Genomic DNA, 23081 nt, shown 5'->3' with positions numbered 1-23081 from the left:
TATGGTTCCAGTACACAGCACTCTTGCCCGGGTTGCCAGATCACACCAGACAGTGAGCAAAGTTAGGCCACAATGATGACCGCTCAATGGAAATCTTGTGGATCTGCCCTGGCTTGGAGGTTTCTAACCTCTCCCACATCGCTGGGCTTTCCCTGGAGATGTTTCACCTGTAGTTTCGTGCCTGGTCCTCTCAGTGACCATGTGGCGCCCACCATTTTCCTCTCATACCTGCCTTAGCTGATTGCCTGGGTCTCTGGCCAGACTCTGATGCCTCCATCTTCAAGGAGCTGTAGGCTCAGGTAGCTCTACCGAATCCCTGTGAAACCACTTCCTGTTGCTTCCAGGGCTCCACCTCCTCTAGGTCTGGTCCCCCACTGGCATCTAAAGGGTGAGAGATGACTCCCAAAGCGCTGCCCGTGGCCAATGCCAGCAGCATCCCTGGAGAGAAGGCTCTATCACATATTTTCTTCTGGTCTCTGAGAAGCCTTTCCCAAGACCACCAGGTTTCTCCGTGCTCCTTTAGTATTTGCTACATATGATGATATCGTTCAACCATCAGAGCATTCTGGCGAGGAAGGGATACTGTGCCTTCTTATAAAAAGAAGAAAACTGAGGTGCAAAGAGATTGACTTTCCTGGTGTCACACGATGGTGAAATGGCTTCAAATTCTGACCCCAGAACATGTTTGATTCATCATGACTTAGTGCTTGTAGCCAAAATGTAATTATTGCTCACTTTGTCTGTCTTCCAGAGCAGATGATAAACTCCAGGTCTATGTCATCTTTTGGTTCAAATTACCCATCCCACACCCCAAACAGCAGCATAGACCGTGCAATCTGGTTAATCTTTTTCCATGTGGCTAAACCCCATTCAACCTTCAGGGATTACTTACTTAAACATGATATTCTTAGGGAGCCCTTTCCTGACTCTTACCTTACTTTAGGATCACTGGTTATACCGTCCCATAACTCCTTATATGTCCCCTGTGATAGTACTTGTTGTGCTTAATTATAAATATCAATGTCTTAAAGAAGGGAGTGTCTGCCTCATTCACAAATGCAACCCCAGTGCCCATCACCTATTTCAGCGCCTGGCACTAAGCATGTACGTAATATGTATTTATGTAAGACAGAAGTATTCTGATGCGTATAATAATTACTCTGGAAGTTTATTTAAAATGTACATGTGTCAGATTCTGTGGATCTGTGATGTGACCCAGGAACTTGCATTGGATCAATCAGTTTTCAAATTTCGATGCTGAAAGATAGTTTGCATATGTTTATTGAGTGAGTTAATCTTTAGGTGGATGAATGGGTAGACTGATAACAATGAATAAATATTGGGTTGGCCAAAAGCTTCATTCGGGTTTTTCTGTAAGACGTTACGGAAAAACCCTAACGAACTTTTTGGCCAACCCAACTACATCCATTAGCCATTTAATTAATGAATGGACAAATAAATATAATGCCGAGCTGAAGCTACATCTGAGGTTACGCTGACCCCATTAAGATGCATTTTACTCTCTCCTGAGTTCAGCCTAGTGGGTCTTCCCTTTGACATCTCTTTAAAGCAAATGCTCTGGGATGAAGAGTTCTCTGATAATCATCATCATTATATTTTACTCACCTCACCAACACTCCAAATGAAGCCTTTGCACTAAATCTTTACAGAAACAAACAGCTGGGAGCTAGGAAAACTCTTAATCAACCTGAAAGTAAACACTATGTTGCCATTTAAATAACTATCACCTCCCCACACGTGAACTCCTTAAGACCAACACTGAATAAATGCAGAGAACACATCTATTAGCTGAAAATGAAGAAAATAGTACTTATGAAATGAGTAATTTGAATTCGATGAATGTTTATAAATGTGTTTATATATGAATTGAATATTAACTTATAGCTTGAAAGGGTTTAATTCACCTTGGAATATTGTTTTGGAGCACAGGAAATATAACCAGTTCACAAAGGGAAAGGCAAAGGATGTCAGCACGCACAACTGAGGTCAATTAATTAGGCAATTTGCATACATTTGAACGGTTATTTTCGGAGCCTTTTATTTTTTTTTTTGACATTTGGCTCTTCCACTCCCATATTGTGTTTTCAGCATTCTATTTATGCAACACGTCAATCACTCAGCCACTCTGAGTGCATCGTGATTGGCTCAGGTGCAGCCCTGGAGGCCACCGTCTTCCCAAGAACTAGTTATCTCTGCACAAAAGACATAATAACTTGTCCAAATAAGCCCTAGAATGACAAGGAGGGAAGTCAGGTTTCAACCAAACCAATGAATTTGATATAGACGCATAAAATATTGGTAAACAGCTACTGGAATACAGTAGAAGCTCAGTAATTATTTGTTGAGTGAGTGAATAAATGAATGAGAGCTAGCCTCGATTTCAAGAATCATTGAATGCAGAGTTTTATAAAGTTATTGCAATAGCATCATTTAAACCTTTTGAAACCCACACCTTCCTCAACAGTGCTTTAACCCTCTATATGTTGCACTGAGCCACGTCTCAGGAAGATTTTGTGAAGCCTTACTGTATTCCAATGACCTTATAAAAATCAAATGTATATTTAATATGCTTTTACAATGAGTTATTTTGGTCCTTCGGGTTTTGAAAATTCCCATGAAGGATCCTCCACCCTCCCAATATCAAGGCACAATTACAGAGGGTCCTAATGCAAAGTCAAACAGCTAGTTAATCAAATAATGATAAGGTTAACCAGATAGACAATGATACCTAACCTCTACTCCCTGACAACAAATGCAGAAGGAGGCCATTGGTAATCAGATGTCCAAGAACTAGGAGTCAGCCAAGGGAAGAGTAATCGCACCATCAGGAGGGAACCCCATCCTTATAGGTTTGTAATGTATCCGATTGTGCAAAGCGCTATTATACGTCTCACTCAATGTGAGTTTACGAAAGAAGCGCGGAAATGTTGTTGTCCTCATTTCGAACAGGAGGAAACCTGCTCTTTTTATTGGAGTGGGATATTCAAAGCATGATCACTGCTACGCTCAATTCTGATCCTCAGGCTTGCTCCGCCTTCAAGGCTGAGAAATGGTACAGAGAGCAGTGCAGAAAGAAAATCCATTCATTCCGAGTGGGGTTAGCACTTAGTGTTGCTGGGTCAGCACCCACTCTGTGTCATGACTGTAAGGAAGGTATTCTGCCCATCCCACACACTTGCCCTAAATTTTGGAAGATATGTTAAGTATTTAACTATAGACAGAGCCTCTCTTTCCACAGAGGGAATAAGAATGAAGAAAATAATGCTAGGAACAATCACTGTTTACACTAACAGTAAAAAATTAAGGTGTGTAGGGTGAATAGTAAAGCATGTCTTTCCAGTAGTTTTGGTTAGGTGGAAGTTTAGACAGAGCCTGATAGAAATATATTCTCCAAATGAGGAGGCTGGAGCGAGTGTCTTTGAAAGAAAAATAAATAATTCATGAGACGCGTTCTACTATACTGAAATCAAACTTTGCTCACTCTCCAACTTCACCAAGATCTTGATCTAGGTAATCTTTCCTATTATCCTATAAGCCAAATAGTTGGCATGTAAGTGCTGCGTTTGGTGACGTGAACCATTGAGTGTGTAGTGGAAAGGCACTGAAGTTGGAATTACATCATCTTGTTAAAGAGTGGCGAGTTAATATATTAAAAGCCTGCAATGTACCAGGCATTGTACTAGGCTCACTGGCATACATTATCTAATTGAATTGTTATAATAACTCTTTGAGAAGCAAATTATATCCAGTTTCATTTATTTTGCAGCCACGGCTCAAGGAATGTTTAAGTGTGTCCAGTTTCCCTTAGGCAACGAGCAGCAGAACCAAGACTTGAGCTCAAATCTCCCCGACTCCAAATCCCAGATTCTCGCCTTCGGCTCCACTACCTGGTAACCATGGGGGTCCACTCACACGGCTCCACTGAATACCTTGAGCGCTGATAACTTAGGACCCAGGAGAGTAGATTGCTTATTCCAGGCACTGAGAAAGTAAGACCTGAGTCTAATTTTCCTGAGTCTGAGAATTCACAGACTGCTGGCAGAACAGCCATTTCCCAGAAACTGGAAAGGAATGCTCTCCCCAAGCCCCCCGAAACAAACACACAATTTCCCCTAGGTGTAATCTCCATCTTTCCTTCCCTTCCGTCCCACTTTCCATTCACTACCTGTCGTCCCTGACCCATGCCCCACTCCTTCCTAGTCTATGAAGGCGACATGGCACAGACAGCAGGCTTAGTTTTGGAATCAGATAGAAGTGGCGGCTGAAAGGCTGATTCCCTGTGGGATTTCAAGCAAGATGAGCTCTCTCAGGCTTTTCTTCCTCAAGCATTAAACAGGGAAAATAATGTTTAAACTGAAGCATTGTGAGTGTAAAGTGTCTGGTTTACAAAACTGAGCTATTATTTGTACAAACTGAACTATTCCTGAAGTTCAATTCGATTCAGCAAACACTGACTAAGGGCACATTACATCAGATGACAACCAGGGTAAGATTTGGCTATTAGACTAAGTAACTCCCAGTTCAAGCCACCAACCCCAAGAGAAAGGAACTTCCATGTCACATTCCTGCTCACGCTCTGCTCTCTCACGGTTGTATTTGTCTCCTGTTCCCTGCCTCTCACAGGCCCTGAGCACCTAAGGCATTGCACTCTTCCTGGCCCTGCCTCAAATTCCTTCCTTGGTTCCAATCGCCCGGCGTCTGGATTTTGCTAGTCTCCAGATGCACCCTTCTCCATCCTCCCCCGGGGCGTGACACCATGGTGCTCACTCTTTGGAAGGAGATTCACCACATTTGCACTCAAAAAACCATCCAAGGAGTTCAGGGCTAGGCTCTGGGGATTCTGATGAATACAATACTAATTTCTGTATTCTGAGAAAGTATCAAATGTGCATGCTTTCACTGACCTCTTACAGATTTCTATCACGAGAGCTTTCCTTAGAAATAGATACCAATGCAAATGCTCTCATCCCAAGGCTAGCTGGGATGCCCTCATTGTTCAGCTCCACAAAAAACCCCTCACAGGTCTTTAATAGCAAATACTGTAGTTTAAGTTGCTAGTTTGGGTAGTTCTTCTTTTTTTTTTTTCTGTCTGCCTGTCCATCTAATTTTCTTTCTTTCTTTCAAAGACAGAATAGGAGGTAGACAGAAAACCAGTATCTGAGAATCTGTTCACCATCCCTTACTTCTGAGACAGACACCTTGGTCCCCCAAAAAACTCCTTTTCTAAAGGCTGCAGAATGAGCCAGTCTCTTTCACACAGCTCTGTTGATTCATTCGCGCGGACAAATGTCAACCAAAACGCTCATCCATTCTGAAAAATAAATCCCAAGTGAAGATGCACTACCTTATCTCCAATCAAAAACTACCTCAAATTTTGACTAAACCAATTTCACTGAAGTTCGGTCATTTGAAGCTAAAATATATTTTCTAAAGTCAAAATCCAAGCAACTATCAACCATAGGAAAAGGATATTAACAAGTTCATGTTTTGTTTAAGATTCAATATAAACTCTAAATTTGTCTTTATCCTGATCAAATTTTATCCTTTGTAACAGGTGTTTTCATAGGAAACAAATTTCTATGGACTAAGTATTGCTTCTAAATATTATATTGTAGAAGAGCCAGAGTCATCAGCTTTTAATTCAATTAGCAAATTGAATGGCAGAAACTAATCAACTTTATTAAAAGGATTAGGTTTATTAAATTTTATGAAACTTTGAAGTTTGCTAATTATGAAACTAAAAAGGTTAATTATAATAAAACATGATCAGATTTGACGATAAAAATCATACATCAGATATAGATGAATTATTAAAGCTTTAACTCACGGAAACTAGTTAGCGTGTGGTTTTGAGCTGTAAGGATTTTAGCCGTTCATTCATTCATACGCTAGTGATAGATCTACCATGTTCTACACTCCACGTTAAGGGCTGTGCAGAACGCAAGAGAAGGACTCACAGTCCTTGTACTCAAAGAATTCCCACTGAGTGGGGAAAAGGATTCTTGGGTTATACAGTGGCGCCCAACATGTAACTCTGTAGTTCCACGGAGTCTTTCTTAACCTTATCCTTGTGGTGGAATAAACTCCTGTAGGGAAGACCTGTTGTATTGGGAGGGATGACGTGCTCACTAGGAGAACTGCTGTAGAGTAAGGAGCTGTGGAAGTGGCGAGCCCATGGGAAGGGAGGAAGAGACATGTAATATACACACACATGTTTTGTACATGGATATATACATACATGTACATACATAGATTTATAAAATCTGTCCAGTCCAAAGGTCAGCACCAAAGACAGAGTGCACCATACTAAACCCTTACCTGTAAGAAGGAGACACATGGGCTCAGGAGGAAAAGAGTTTTTCTCCTGACTTCAGGAGAAGCTTCTGTCTTGAAGGGAGAGACATGCCCCAGCTAAGGCTAACATAGTAGTCATACTGCTTCATTCTGCTTTGTTTCTGCCCAGCAACCTTTACCTCTTCAACATCAGCTCCTTTTTCTCTTGGGGGAGCAATCCTATTCCCTCCTACCTTGTGGTTTGTGGCAGAAAATATTTAACGCAGGCTAAGCCTTGAACGTGCGTTGACTCAAGACCCAGTGCTTCCCAACCAGAGAACTTCCCTGGGATTTTGCAGAATGGGAACTAGTCCAACACAGAGATAACTTAGCCTAGAAAGTGCCTGGGTTTCCCGTCCCATCTTCAGAAGAAGACCATAGCTCATCTGCAGGAAGAAGCAGAGGCACTGAAGGAAGGAAATATACTGCTACTCATTGGGGTTCTGGTTATTTTACTTATTTAACTTATATATATTAAGCTGCATCGTTGTGATCACCTAGAGGGGTGGGATAAGGAAGGTGGGAGGGAGACGCAAGAGGGAGGGGATATGGGGATATGTGTATACGTATAGCTGATTCACTTTGTCATACAGCAGAAACTAACACAACATTGTAAAGCAATTACACTCCAATAAAGATGTAAAAAAAAAGCTGCATCACTGCTTTCCAAATTTTAATTAGTTGATCCAAAATAATTATACTTTCGCCTAATATATTTTTAGTTTGTTTTCTGTCATTTGTTTTTTGGGTTTTTTTGGGGGGGGTCATTGAATTTGATTAAAAAAAAAAACCTGCTTCATATGCCCCCGAAAGATAATTCAGAAAATTTGTTTTTACAAACACATACACAGCACCTTCCATGCGCCAGTGCTCAGAGTGGAAACTGAAAACAGATTCAGCTCCTAGTGAGGAAGATAAGAACAATGAAAGAGAACTGTACCATTCTAACGGTATAATAAATGGGTTTGATACAGTCACGAATGCCGGGGAAGGATTCCAAGAAAGTGTCACTAGAATTGGGGGTTCTTGGTGCCCCTTCCAACCCTAAGTTTTATTATTCCCTAATTTCCGAGGGAGGAGAAACGTCAAACACTTCATATCCCATGTCACTTAAGGAATAAAGGGTAGTTTTCAGTTTACCTCCATCTTCCCTCTAAGGCTTGCTGGTTCTTTGAACGGACACTCCACATCTAACTTGATTTTCTCGAGTTTGCTAAATGGCCACCGTCGGCTGATTGAGCCGTTTCTACTGATTACCAGGGGACTTGAATGAAAAAATGATCAATAAGGTAATTCCTTACAGCTGTCAAATTCATAGTCTTTCCCAAGAAACATATGTGCTTGAATTCAGCATCTCAGCTCAACTTGGTACTGGTACATGACCTTGGACAAATTATTTCACCTCTCTAAACCTCAGTTTTCTTATCTGTAAGATGGAGGTGGTGACATCTTTTTTTCAGAGCTTTTTAAACTGTAAATATCATACGGAATCTCTTAACATAACATTTAACACACAGAGTTCAGTAAATCTTAGCTAACTCTGAGACAAATTGTTGGTGGAAAATCTTAAGGTTTGAGATTTCTGGTCATTTAAAATGTTGCCTCAAAGCCCATCATTCTGAATTTGTCATGCCTACCATCAATACCCAGCATGAGAAGTCTCAGTTCAGAGGTTTCAGTTCATACTTACTGATGAGTCACAAAGCAGCGATTGGTTTCCTATGATTATACACACGCATGCACACACACATAACTTATTACACAAATATTTACCTCACTCCTTCTATGTGCAAAGTTTTATAGGCAATAAAAAGATAAATCAGATATGCATCCTATTGTCAGGCACTTAAATTCAAGCAGGGGAGATAAGAGACATGAATCACTGGAATGTAAGGTTGAAACAGATAATAATAGCTACAATTTACTGGACATCTGTGTACCTGGTACTTTTCATCTGGCAGTTCAGTTTCAGAAATCAAACTTTCTTTTTCCTAAGGGGAACTCTTTTTTCCCCTTCCCACATTCCCTGCCTTGGCCAATACAAAAGGGGTCTTCCCTGACCCCTTGTACACGTTCAGAGGTGCTGGGGAAGACACTGAAGTACCAGGAAGGAGGCTGAAGTTTTCGGAAAGTGGGGTGCTTCCACTTTCTCTCCATTCCTGTTCTCCTTGGTCTCCAGGACAACAAAGAACATTTAATCCATTGAACAAAGTTACCATCGGCTGCCTAAAAAAATAGGATAAATTCCACCACTTAGGTCTCTCACTCTTTGCCTTGTGGGTCAATGAAAAAGAGGATGCATTCTCTTACCTGCCATGTAAATCCTACTGGAGCAGGACTAAAGTTCTGCCTCCAACCTTTCCCTCCTCCTCTTTCTGGGGTTCCACTTCTGTCTGTGACCTTGTCTTAGCCACCAAAACCAAGTGAATTATTCTTTGGAACTGTAATGTTTGATCTGTATATTTTTATGTTACTGCCATGTGGGAGGCAACCCTGGAGACAGCAGAGTGGGTCGGTAGCTGGCCTCACCTTCAACTTGTTGTTTATTAAGCACCAGGAATTGGGCTGTGTGATTTCCACACAGGATGCTCACAACAGCCCTAAGAGGAGGCTAATGAGAGGTTCCACTTGACCAAGACATTTCTCCGGGTTCAAAGGTTCAATCTGCAGAGTAGAAAGGCGCACTGACAGTGATTAAGGAAGCAGGATTCATAAACAAATGAGGAGAGGGGGAGGAAAGAAGGGAGGAAGAAAGGTGAAACTTTCAACTCATGCTCTTGAAAAAGCCCTCTGTGAGACAAGGTGTTATCACTGAAAAACTTTTTGCTTCTCTGCAGACCTATGACTAAAATCTCCAGGGGAAGGTCAGTCCCATTAAATTTTCGAGTATTCTCTGAGCACTTACAGCATTTTACACAAAGCAGGTTGCTCTGAAAGTTGCATGTGACCATCTACAATAATATGCACCAGAGAATAAGCAGTGGGCCAGACCCAAGCCAGTGGTCAATAAATGGTAATTATGAAGAAAGTTTTCTGGAGCAGAGTGGGCGTCCAACCCACTGCGTACATCTTTCAGGATGCTACAGAGAAGTCAGAATTGATGAGTTTCAAATTTGATTTCAAATATGCAGAGTAAACACAGAAACAGAGATCAGGTAATAACAACTCTGGTTTTTGCGGTACGCAGGCCTCTCACTGTTGTGGCCTCTCCCGTTGTGGAGCACAGGCTCCGGACGCGCAGGCTCAGTGGCCATGGCTCACGGCCCCAGCCGCTCTGCGGCATGTGGGATCTTCCCGGGCTGGGGCACGAACCCGTGTCCCCTGCATCGGCAGGCGGACTCTCAACCACTGCGCCACCAGGGAAGCTCAACAACTCAGTTTTGAATAGCCCTCTACAGTTCACTGAACAATCCCACACCGGCCATCTTGATTCTCACCCCAACCTTACGAGACTGGTAGATAGGATATAACATATTTTTTATTATTTTCAGGAGCTCAAAGAGCAGAAGGGTATTTCCCAAGATAACAGCATTTCAAAGTGGGAGAGCCAGGGTCTAAGTTGATTCTGTGATTTTTATCCAAAAAGTCAATCCATGCAAGCCAACAAGAAATTGCAATTATGTCAATTGTGCTGTCCCACATTTGTGTTTAGATAGCCTGGGTTATTTTAAGAACAAACGCAGGGACTCCCTGGTGGTCCAGTAGTTAGGATTTCGCCTTCCAATGCAGGGTTTGTGGATTCTAGCCCTGGTCAGGGAGCTGAGACCCCACGTGCCTCCGGCTAGAAGGCCAAAACATAGAACAGAAGCAACACTGTAACAAGTTCAATAAAGACTTTAAAAATGGTCCACATTGGGCTTCCCTGGTGGCCGCGCACGGTTGAGAGTCTGTCTGCTGATGCAGGGGACACGGGTTCGTGCCCCTTTCCGGGAGGATCCCACATGCCGCGGAGCGGCTGGGCCTGTAAGTCATGGCCGCTGAGCCTGCACGTCCGGAGCCTGTGCTCCGCAACGGGAGAGGCCACAACAGTGAGAGGCCCGCGTACCGCAAAAAAAAAAAAAAGAGGAAATCCAAAAATATCTAGAAACAAATGACAATGAAAACACGAGGACCCAAAACCTATGGGTTGCAGCAAAAGAAGTTCTAAGAGGGAAGCTTATAGCAATACAATCCTACCTCAAGAAACAAGAAACATCTCAAATAAACAACCTAACCTTACACCTAAAACAATTAGAGAAAGAAGAGCCAAAAAACCCCAAAGTTAGCAGAAGGAAAGAAATCATAAAAGAGATCAGAAATAAATGAAAAAGAAATGAAAGAAGCAATAGCAAAGATCAATAAAACTAAAAGCTGGTTCTTTGAGAAGATAAACAAAATTGATAAAACATTACCCAGACACATCAAGAAAAAAAGGGAGAAGACTCAAATCAATAGAATTAGAAATGAAAAAGGAGAAGTAACAACTGACACTGTAGAAATACAAAGGATCATGAGAGATTACTACAAGCAACTCTATGCCAATAAAATGCACAATCTGGAAGAAATGGACACATTTTTAGAAAAGCACAACCTTCCAAGACTGAACCAGGAAGAAACAGAAAATATAAACAGGCCAATCACAAGCACTGAAATTGAAACTGTGATTAAAAATCTTGCAACAAACAAAAGCCCAGGACCAGATGGCTTCACAGGCGAATTCTATCAAACATTTAGAGAAGAGCTATCACCTATCCTTCTCAAACTCTTCCAAAATATACCAGAAGGAGGAACACTCCCAAACTCATTCTACGAGGCCACCATCAACCTGATACCAAAACCAGTCAAAGATGTCCCAAAGAAAGAAAACTACAGGCCAATATCACTGATGAACATAGATGCAAAAATCCTCAACAAAATACTAGCAGACAGAATCCAACAGGACATTAAAAGGCTCATACACCGTGATCAAGTGGGGTTTATCCCAGGAATGCAAGGATTCTTCAATATATGCAAATCAATCAATATGATAAACTGAAGGGAAAAAAACATATGATCATCTCAATAGATGCAGAAAAAACTTTCCACAAAATTCAACACCCATTTATGATAAAAACCCTCCAGAAAGTAGGCATAGAGGGAACTTACCTCAACATAATAAAGGCCATGTATGACAAACCCACAGCCAACATCATTGTCAATGGTGAAAAACTGAAAACGTTTCCTCTAAGCTCAGGAATAAGACAAGGTTGCCCACTCTCACTCTTATTCAACATAGTTTTGGAAGTTTTAGCCACAGCAATCAGAGAGGAAAAAGAAAAAGGAATCCAAATTGGAAAAGAAGAAGTAAAGCTGTCACTGTTTGCAGATGACATGATACTACACAGAGAGAATCCTAAAGATGCTACCAGAAAACTACTAGAGCTAATCAATGAATTTGGTAGAGTAGCAGGATACAAAATTAATGCACAGAAATCTCTTGCATTCCTATACACTAACAATGAAAAATCTGAAAGAGAAATTAAGGAAACACTCCCATTTACCACTGCAACAAAAAGGATAAAATACCTGGGAATAAACCTACCTAAGGAGACAAAAGACCTGTATGCAGAAGACTATAAGACACTGATGAAAGAAATTAAAGCTGATACAAACAGATGGAGAGATATACCATGTTCTTTGATTGGAAGAATCAACATTGTGAAAATGACTATACTACCCAAAGCCATCTACAGATTCAATGCAATCCCTATCAAACTATCAATGGCATTTTTCACAGAACTAGAACAAAAAATTTCACTATTTGTATGGAAACACAAAACACCCCTAATAGCCAAAGCAATCTTTAGAAAGAATAACAGAGATGGAGGAATCAGACTCCCTGACTTCAGACTATATTACAAAGCTACCGTAATCAAGACAGTATGGTACTGGCACAAAAACAGAAATATAGATCAATGGAACAGGATAGAAAGCCCAGAGATAAACCCACGCACATATGGTCACCTTATTTTTGATAAAGTAGGCAAGAATATACAATGGAGAAAAGACAGCCTCTTCAATAAGTGGTGCTGGGAAACTGGACAGCTACATGTAAAAAAATGAATTTAGAACACTCCCTAACACCATACACAAAAATAAACTCAAAATGGATTAAAGACCTAAATGTAAGTCCAGATACTATAAAATGTTTAGAGGAAAACATAGGCAGAACATTCTATGACATAAATTACAGCAAGATCCTTTTTGACCCGCCTCCTAGAGAAATGGAAATAAAAACAAAAATAAACAAATGGGACCTAATGAAACTTAAAAGCTTTTGCACAGCAAAGGAAACCATCAACAAGATGAAAAGACAACCCTCAGAATGGGAGAAAATATTTGCAAATGAAGCAACTGACAAAGGATTAATCTCCAAAATATACAAGCAGCTCATGAAGCTCAATATCAAAAAAACAACCCAATCCAAAAATGGGCAGAAGACCTAAATAGACATTTCCCCAAAGAAGATATACAGATTTCCAACTAACACATGAAAGGGTGCTCAACATCACTAATCATTAGAGAAATGCAAATCAAAACTACAATGAGGTAACACCTCACACCAGTCAGAACGGCCATCATCAAAAAATCTACAAATAATAAACGCTGCAGAGGGTGTGGAGAAAAGAGAACCCCCGGCACTGTTGGTGGGAATGCAAATTGATACAGCCACTATGGCGAACAGTATGGAGGCAATCCCACTACTGGGCATATACCCTTAGAAAACCATAATTCAAAAATTGCTGTTCCTTGTAGCACTATTTACAATAGCCAGGACATGGAAGCAACCTAAATGTCCATCGACAGACGGATGGATAAAGAAGATGTTGTACAGATGTGGCACAGATGTGGCAATGGAATATTACTCAGCCATAAAAAGGAACGAAATTGAGTTATTTGTAGTGAGGTGGATGGACCTAGAGTCTGTCATACAGAGTGAAGTAAGTCAGAAAGAGAAAAACAATACCATAATCTAACACATATATATTGAATCTAAAAAACAAAAAAAAATCATTCTCAACAACGTAGGGGCAGGACAGGAATAATAACGCAGATTTAGAGAATGGACTTCAGGACACGGGGAGGGGGAAGGGGATGAAGTGGGATGAAGTGAGAGAGTGGCATGGACATATATACACTACCAAATGTAAAACAGATAGCTAGTGGGAAGCAGCCGCATAGCACAGGGAGATCAGCTCGGTGCTTTGTGACCACCTAGAGGGGTGGGATAGGGAGGGTGGGAGGGAGACACAAGAGGGAGGAGATATGGGGATATATGCATATGTGTAGCTGATGCATTTTGTTATAAAGCAGAAACTAACACACCTTTGTGAAGCAATTATACTCCAATAAAAATGTTTAAAAAAGAAGAATATCAATTGCTGTGTTAAGGACAAATGAAGAAACAGTTATGATTTAGTTTCATAAGCTGAAAAGTCATGTGCAAAAGTGAAGAGCTTTTCTTTTATGAATGGAACTGCTGATGTTTTCTACACCATCTATTTTAATACTCATAACAACTGGGATGACGTCATACCCTGGTGCCGGTAAGGAGACAGCGCTTCAGAGAGTTTAGCAGTCTCGTTCAAAGCTGTGCACATGTAGCGAGTTACGTGGGGGAGTCCAGATTCCGAACCCATCCCTCGATGCGAAGCCCAGATGGATTCCCCAACTCCTCTGCCAAAAAGAGAGAAGGCGCTTATGGCACTGCATTGCTTTGGGTCATCAGAGGGCCAGCTTTGTGCACAGGAAGGAAAGCGCACACATGAGAGCTTCCAGATCAAAATGTCCCTCCTGCTTAGCAGGGAGAGGATGGCTCAGCTCTTCCTGGGAAAGGGACTGTGAGAGCTCAGTAGTATAGAATTATAGTATTTGAGTCAGCCGGCCTTGCTCAAGCCCCGATCCACGACCCCATCAGCTGTGCTACCCCAAAACTCAGATCCTTTCTATGTAAAATGAAGTTAATGCAACTACCTACTTTATGATGCTGCTGCGAGGATTAAGGTAGACATTTCATGTGAACCGGCCAAAAGCGGCTGCCAGCCAGTGAGCCCTCAGGGAAAGTTACATAGTAATCGTGCTGTCAGCGTTACCAAGAAGCTCAGGGTGCCACACTCGCGTGTATCGGGGAGAGACCCAGTGTGTGCAGTCAGGAAAGGCTCCCAAGGAAATGACATTTAAAGTAAGATCTGGAGAAGGTGTGGGGATTAGCCAGGTGAAGAGTTCTGGACATGTTTCCTAGAGCACGCCAAGGAGAAAGGATGCCATGAACAATAACTTAGGCACCAAAAATCTTGGTGCAAATGAAAGACCTAGAGGTAGGTAGAAGCAAGGTCATGAAGGGAATTTGAAGCTCAGTTATGGACGTTTTCTTTTTTAAAGAATGTGTCCTGCACACAAGGCAAGTCCCTGAAGGGCTGTAGACTTGCTTTACCTGGCATCTGACGATGGATTTTTCCCAGCTCGGGAGGCTGTTTATTCCTGATTTGAAGAGTTCTGTCACTCAGGCATATAAGTCATGACAGGACATCTCCAAAATGTATCCCCCAGTTGTGCCATATCCCTTTTCTCTGTGACCATGAACCTAGCACAATCTCTTTTCTGGATTTCTGCAGCAACTTCCCAAACTACTTCCCCACACAACACCCCCGGCCCCAGCTCAATGCCTAACGCTCAGCAAGCACGGTAATCTCTCTAAAGCACAATCAGATTATATCCCTCCCTGTTTAAAACCATCGAATAATTTCCCTTTCTACTTAGGAAAAAAAAATCCAAAATTCTTACCCTGCTTTACACAGTCCTACCTAAACTAGATTCTCCTTTTTTAACCATTTCCATTTGAAAACCTGTTTCTCAGGGAGACTTTTTCTGACAACTCTAGGTAAAACAGCTCTGGATTTTCCCTCTTCACATAACAAAAATCGTTTCTCTCTACACATAATTCCTGGTATAGTTTTAAGAGGTTTTATCAGTATCCAGACCTATCTCCTGAATTCATTTGTCTATGTGCTTGTCATTTGTTTTCCCTCTCGAGCAGGTAAATTCTGCTGGGCAGGAATTCTGTCTAATCTGCCTCTGTGTCCTCAGCACAGGGAAGAATTTATGGCACAAATTAGAGAGGAAATTTTGGTTTGGTTACCCACTGAGTGGGTATTTCTTCCAATTCTTCCAAACAACATTTAGGCTCCCAAGTTGATTTGTTCACCTTTATGTTCGTTTTAAACCCTCATGTACCACAAGATTGATTACGAGATAATGAAGCTATGATCATTCTAAATCCCAGATCCTCTTGGGTCTGAATTCATCTGGTTGTTACTACTATTTTTTTTTTTTTTTTTTTTTTTGCGGTACGCGGGCTTCTCACTGTTGTGGGCTCCCCTGCCGCAGAGCACAGGCTCCGGACGCGCAGGCTCAGCGGCCATGGCTCACGGGCGCAGCTGCTCCGTGGCATGTGGGATCCTCCCGCACCGGGGCACAAACCTGTGTCCCCTGCATCGGCAGGCGGACTCCCAACCACTGTGCCACCAGGGAAGCCCACTACTACTTCTAATGATCATCACCATCACCATCATAATCACCACCATCATCACCATCATCACCATAATCATCATCACCATCACCATCATCATCATCATCACCATCACCATCATCATCACCATCATCATCACCATCATCATCACCACCATCATCACCATCATCACCATCATCATCACCATCATCACCATCACCATCATCACCATCACCATCATCACCATCACCATCATCATCACCATCATCATCACCATCATCACCATCATCATCACCATCACCATCATCACCATCATCATCACCATCATCATCATCACCATCATCACCATCACAATCATCATCATCACCATCATCACCATCATCATCACCATCACCACCACCAGCAATCTTTATCAGCACAAACACCACCACCATCCTATAATAATAGCCGCTTCTATCAAACACATTTCATGTGCCAGACATTCTGCCACTTTCTTAATCTTCACAATGAGAGAATGTTGACACCATTTTCTTTATTTTTCAGATAGAGAGAGAGTGGCTCAGAGCTCAGAAATCTCAAATGGGTTGTTCAATCACAGAGCTAAGATGTGGGCAAGTGGGTTTCAAGCCTAGGTTGGCTTGAACCCAAAGGCAGTGCTTTCCACAGGGCAATTGTGCTCTCTCTCATTTTATTCCGGATTATCTCATTTCATGATTATTGACTGGACCCCAGCTCATCACTACCCTTTGGATTTTTTAAAAACTCATTTCATCCCACTCTTTCTTCTGTAAGGACTGTGGCTTGGAATTGACATCTGGCTCCTGTGCTCTCAGCCACCCTGGGCAGAGTCCTCCTGACTCTTACCATGAAGTCCTAAAACCAAGTCCACCCTAATTCTCATTCCAAGTGGAAAACTTGAGACTATGTCTGTATAACTGGATTGGTGAAATCGAGTTATTAAGACACATTCACTGATGGGCTCTCAGGGTCCACACATGTTTTTTTGTTGTCTACACTAAGTGCCGTCTTAATTTCAATACAAAAGATTGAAGCTCAGAGAATCCAATGTCTTGATGGGCACATCCATCAGAGCCGCTGACTGGCAAGACCCTGCTTGCCAATTCCCTTGAAAAGATTTCTTAATAGAACTTAAGAGATCTTCTTGAAATGAGTGTGATGGGATGGTGCTTTTTGCTCTCATCACTTTAACCACATTAGAGCCCAGTGCATTAAGCCTCGCTTTTGGAATTGCACCAATAATAAGCTGAAGAGCTGCAGATTTGAGTTAAATCTTTGACATCTCAAGAGGAAAAAAAATCGTCAAGAAAAACATGCCTCACATTTTCTCTCCCTTGTCAGACAAATTGGTATTCTGTTGATCTTGTTTTTGAAATATCTTGTATTTCAAGCCATTAGAAAGAGAAAACACTTATTTATCATCACTTTCCTATGATGCTTAGATGTGCACTGTCAAGGGTGATTTTTCAGACATAATCCAGCCATGTGAGGATTGCTATTTGTGTTAATTAGTATGTGACAGATTGGATTTCTCCAGAGGGCCTCCCAACTCTTGTGGCTTATTTAAAGCAAGGAGAAATGAATTCTACCATGCAGTAAGCGATTATGGGCCTAACATTTCCTCTGTACGACCCCTTGCCCTAAGTGGTTTTATAAGATGTTTATCTCAGATGTGGCCAAGTGTGTTTTCATGTGGTCAGGCTTCTTTCTCAGGGCCCATACAGACTGTCTCTTATCTTCCATTTTGAAATCCAAAATTCTGAATGCTGAAGGTTTTTTATAAGTATTTTGCAATAAAACATTACCTGACTTGACATGAGGCTTTTTCTAGTCTTTATCCCTTTAGTGTGGATGGGTTTGTTGGTCACTGCATAAATATTTATATTTGTTCTCCATGACCCCACTGAGGATATGACCTTTCTAAAATTAAAGGAAATAAAGAAAGGAAGAGGAAGGAAGGAGGGAGGGAGGAAAGGAAGGAAAGAAGAAAGTAAGGGAGGGAGAGAGGAGAGAATTCTAAAGCACAAGCCCTAAAACTTCCAGATACTGACTGAGAAACTGTGCCTCTATGTTGATGACACCATATGGATATACAAGTAGTTTTCATCAGTATTAAACCGTGAGTTCTACTGGTAGATTGATGACCAATTGCCAAGTTGGTAAAAACCCCAACCTTGTCTTTGCTCTCTAGGCAACCTCTCCTCCCTTCACTGTCAACATAGAAAACCTCTTCTGTTCTCCATAACCAAAAAGTCTCACCATATTGCAAATCCCAAATTCACTCCTCTGACATCTTCCTTGTTTCCCTAACACAGTAATCTGCACTGCTATCCAGGAGAACAATGCAGGTAGCTTTATCACATTCGAACTTTGACTTATAGTTAATTGCATGTCTCCCCTACTTGACTGCAGAGTTTACTCATACACTTATTTATTTATTCATTCATGCAATTATTCAAGTTTTAATGCCAGTCTTATACTGGGTACTTTTATAATTTTGTTTTCCGATTAGTCACTGCAAAAACCTTTAACACATTATTAATGCCTCAATTTTTACAGAAGAAAAACTGAAAACTGAGGTTCAGAGAGTTTAGACAACTTAAGGATTGTAAACTGTATACTTAGGATTTTAACTCAGGTCTTTCTGACCCAAAAGTCCATGGTTTGTGGATACTACACAGTGTCTAGGGGACATATCGTCCTATTTGCTTTGTTTTGGTCATGCTATAATGCACTACTGAAGTGGTTTTTAAATAGGTAGTTAGACGTATTATTCATTTTCTCCATTAGATGACTCAGAGGAACACAGAGATCTCCTGCCTTGCTCTGCCTGATACAGTTAAGGAATTACGCCCTCGTCTTAGATTTTGACTTACTGTCTCCTGTACTGACCACGTGTGTTGACTTTTCCTTTTTATGCATGTTCCAAAAGGAAAGATGTTATCTCAAAGTAATGCCACTTAAACACAAGAGAATGTATTATTTTTAGTTTGAAGGATAACTTTATGACTGGCTACTATGACAGTCAGCTGAGAGTAAGGCCTCAGACGCTGCTCAGTCAGGGGCTTGCATCTCCCCGAGCACCCTACCTCTGATGCTGCAATACAATTAGCGTGAATCTATTATTCATCCCCCAGGATACAGTCAAGAAAGGGAATCTAAGGCTTCTGTTAATCCAACCTGCTTCTTTGTGTGGGTAATTTCCACAGTTCTCTTGCAAGTGGCTTTTTTTGCTCAACAGCATATAATGCAACTCATCTTTGCTGATATGCCTAGTGGGGATCTGTTCTGTTTCACTGCTACATGGTATTCCATTGTAAAAGTGTACCACATTTAATTAATCCATTTATAGCCATTGCATATCAGGTTTTTCTAATTTTCTTCTGTTTTTTTTTTATCCGCTTATCCATTCATATATTCAACAGATAGTCATTGAGGGCCTATCCAGTGACAAGCAATGTTCTAGGCACTTTGGAAACAAGAGTAAACCAGTGCAGCAGTGTCCTTAAGGAGCTTACATTCTCGAGTAAAGAAGCAAACAAAAATAAATGTGAATACACAGTGTGTCAGATGTGGAAAAAAAAATAAAGTGGGACGAGGGGAATAAGGATTGTTGCAGTTGGAGAACACAGTGTAGTCATGTATTACGTAGCATAGTCAGGGAAATCTTCATTGATAAGGTGAACTTTTGTATAGAGACCTAAATCTGGTGCTCTCTGGAGAAGACGTTATCCAAACAGGATGCAAAGGCCTTAAGTAAGTAGGATTTTGGACCATCTGAGGCACAGTAAGTGGGCCATGGTGCCTGGATCAGGGTGAATGAGGAAGAGTGGAGAAAATGAGATCAAAAATGTTACAGGGAAGCTAAGACAGGTAGGGCTTAACGGCCCAGGATAAAGATCTTTGCTTTTGCTCTAAGTGGGATGGGAAGTCCTTGGGGAGATGTGATGAAAGAGAGTGGCATGATACGAATTATTTTTTAATAGAGTCACTCTGGCTGCTGTGTTGAGTGTGAACATTAAAAAAGCCAGGGATGAATCAAGGAGTCTGGCTGGGGGGTATTGTGAGAATCAACTTCAAGGATGATGGTAACTTGTACCACTGTAGTGAGAAGCAATGCAGTTATAGAAATACAGTAGTATATTGATATATTAGCAGGTTTGATTTTTCATACCTCCCTGTGTCCATGCTGACACTGACGTTGGACTTTATATTTGACTTATTTTGGCCAACAGGACAGTATCAGATTGAGATAAACAGGAGATTGAAAAACTGCTTATGTATTTCTGCTTTCTGGTCATCGTAATATCAACATGCCTGGACAAGCCTGCTTGAAGGATGTGAGAGATGTGTTGAAGAATTAAATCGTTGAAGCCCAGGCCACCAAAGCTAGTCACCAGATGACCACAAACACATGAAATGAAATAAGCCAAGCCAGGTCCAAATGATCAAAACTGCTCTGTTCATCTGCAGGCTTCTCAAAAATAGTAAATCATGATTGTGTTAAGGTTTGGAGTAGTTTGTTATGCAGCATTAGCTAACTGATATAATGCATAGAAAGAGCAGATGTGTTGGTGGGAATCTTCTCTGTTTACTTCTATTTGTTCATAGGTATAAAAAATAAGGACAGTGACTGAGAGTGAGGATTAGGAATGGCTTTTGAGGAGGTTTTTGAGTGAGAAGAAGATCTAAATTATTTATCTAGAAGAATGAGAGAGAAAACAAACAGTAGAATTCAGTAGAATAATGTATACTAAGATCCCAGTTGGGGTTAATGCTTAAAACTGTAAAGGGAGACAGGGCATTACGCCTGTGTGTTTTTCTTCAGACATACTGCGCTGCATGAGATAGGAGGCAAAGACTCGGATTTAGCCAGGCTTATTTTAGTTTTGTTTTGGAAAAAGAAGGAGATGGTGTCAGGAGTCAGCACACATTTTCTGTAAAAGGAGAAACAGGAAATGTTTTAGGCCTTGTGTGCCAGAGACTCTGTGCAGTGACTACTGAACTCCGCCATTGCAGCATGGAGACAGCCACAGGCAATACATGAACAAATGGTATGGCTCTGTGTTTCCAATAAAACTTTATTTACAAAACACATGACCAGCCCCAGGTCTAAAGACTTGAGGGTATTCAGAAGGGAGTGATTATAAACTCAGTCCCTCTAATCAAATTGGGAAAAGAGGAGATTATTGAAGACATAAAGAATGAACACTCTTACACACATCGATTGGTGTAAGTGTGTGTGTGTCGAAATGTTACTCACCTCGTTAACACTACTGGGTAATGGCAACTTGTTTTCCTTACTATCTACACCATTTTATCCTTCCAGTGGCATATTAGGAAAACTCTAGTTTCCTCACATCCTTGTCAATAGTTAATATTTATAGATTTATCTCTCTCTCTGCTAATTTTGGGATTATAAATGGTATCATATTGTCATTTTAATACAACATTTTCTTGGCTCACCATGTTTTCTGGAATCCCAGAACTGCCATCTTGTTCACTCTGTGGAATGGATGGATGTACAGAGAAGCTCCACACGTGTGCCAGGCCTCTGCTCACTGACAGACCCCTGTAAGAGACAGACACATGGCTGAATCCAATGCACATGTCCAGGCCTGTTCTAGGCCCTGGCCAACCCTGAACAAGACAGGAAGTACTTTGTGGCTTGAGGCAAATTATTTGATGGAATCTAGAATTAAGTCATTGAGCTCAATGCATTACTTACCGGGAGACTTCAACATCATCTTAAGCAGCACCATGGTTCTACTTATAGTTATGGAAAGTGGCTCCTTCTGGAACTCATATTTCTCAGTATTAATAAAAATATGAAACCCCCTGATGACTTGGATCTGCCCTTTATAGCATCTAGTTGCAGACGGGCTTACGGAGATGGTCTCAAGGCTAGCGTGTCTCATAGATAGAAACCAATGAGTATTTTATTTTGTCTCTAATGCAAACTTCATGTGGCGAGCACTTTTAACAGTTACGGTATTACAAAAATAACTGCCCATTCTCAAAAAATTTAAAAACAAAGAAAATGACAAAAAATAAAATCAATGCATTCTGAGTTCCACCACTCAGCAATGTTAATGTTTGATCATCCTGCGCATGGGTGTCTTCAGGGTCACAAGCGCAAACCACTCCCAGGATATATTACCTAAGATGTAGATGTCACTGTACTTTACACAGGGAGCATCTGCAACATGTAGTTCCTTAACCCCTTTCTTGTTATTTGTAAGACTTGGTGACACCTGGCTTGAGGTTCATTAGATAGTACCATCCCCTGTCCAAATGTTGGAGTTTCAGGGTCCCTCACAGAAATGATGAAAGCATGCATGGCTTCTGGAAAGACCCAGGAGGGATTCCTGCACTTGTCACTTACCAGCCGTGTCATAGTACGCTAGAAAGTCATTGGCTGAGATGTGTTGATATCATGCTATGTGCTGGTAATTGTTCTCAGTATCTTTGTGTTATTGCCTGTAATTCTCACAAGGCAATAAAGTCTCCATAACGTCTCCATTTTACACAGGAACATATTGAGGCACTGCGTAACACACCTTGTCTCAATTCCATTACCTGCAAAACAGGGTATATCAGTCAGGGTTCTCCAGAGAAACAGAGCCAATAGGATATAAATAGAGAGAGAGAGATAGGAGAAGATTTATTATGGGGACTGCCTCATATAATTACGGAGGCTAAGTCCCACAGTCTGCCACCTGTGAGTTGGAGACCCAGGAAACCAGGGACGTCATTCAGTCCAGGTCCAAAGGCTCAGGAAACTGGACCTCTGATAACTGATAAGTGAGGGCAGGAGAAGACGGAAGTCCCAGATCAAGAAGAGAGCAGCTGAATTTGCCCTTCCTCCGTCTCTTTGCTCTGTCTGGGTCCTCAATGCTTGGGTGGCGCCCACCCACCTTGGGGAGGGTGATCTTTGCTCAGTCTCCCAATTCAGATGCAAATGCTAATCTCTTCTGGAGACAGGTCCTCACAGACACACCAAGAAAGAATGTTTTAACAGCTATCTGGGTATCCCTTAGCCCTGTCAAGTGGACACATAGAATTAACCATCACGCAGGGCAACAAGATCTTCCGAGAACTGAGGATAATATACAGTAATTAAGTCTAAACCACCAGGCAATGTCTCTGGCTCACAGCACATACTCAGGAAATATTCATTCCT

General features: G+C 41.4%; 1 long non-coding RNA gene across 1 annotated transcript in view; it reads right to left on the bottom strand.

Annotated features, from left to right (window-relative positions):
- LOC132508141 (uncharacterized) overlaps positions 1-23081 on the bottom strand; it is a 222755-nt gene that overhangs the window by 1855 nt on the left and 197819 nt on the right. The window contains exons 4-5 of the long non-coding RNA XR_009536449.1: positions 22284-22477; positions 21365-21470 (exon numbers count right to left, since the gene is read on the bottom strand). This is a non-coding gene — a long non-coding RNA (uncharacterized LOC132508141). The remainder of the gene's footprint in view (positions 1-21364; positions 21471-22283; positions 22478-23081) is intronic.

Source organism: Lagenorhynchus albirostris, chromosome 17 (assembly GCF_949774975.1).
Source record: "Lagenorhynchus albirostris chromosome 17, mLagAlb1.1, whole genome shotgun sequence".
Taxonomy (NCBI): Eukaryota; Metazoa; Chordata; class Mammalia; order Artiodactyla; family Delphinidae; genus Lagenorhynchus; species Lagenorhynchus albirostris.
The sequence above is the reverse complement of the archived record's forward strand: the minus strand, read 5'-3'. Positions and strand labels throughout refer to the sequence as shown.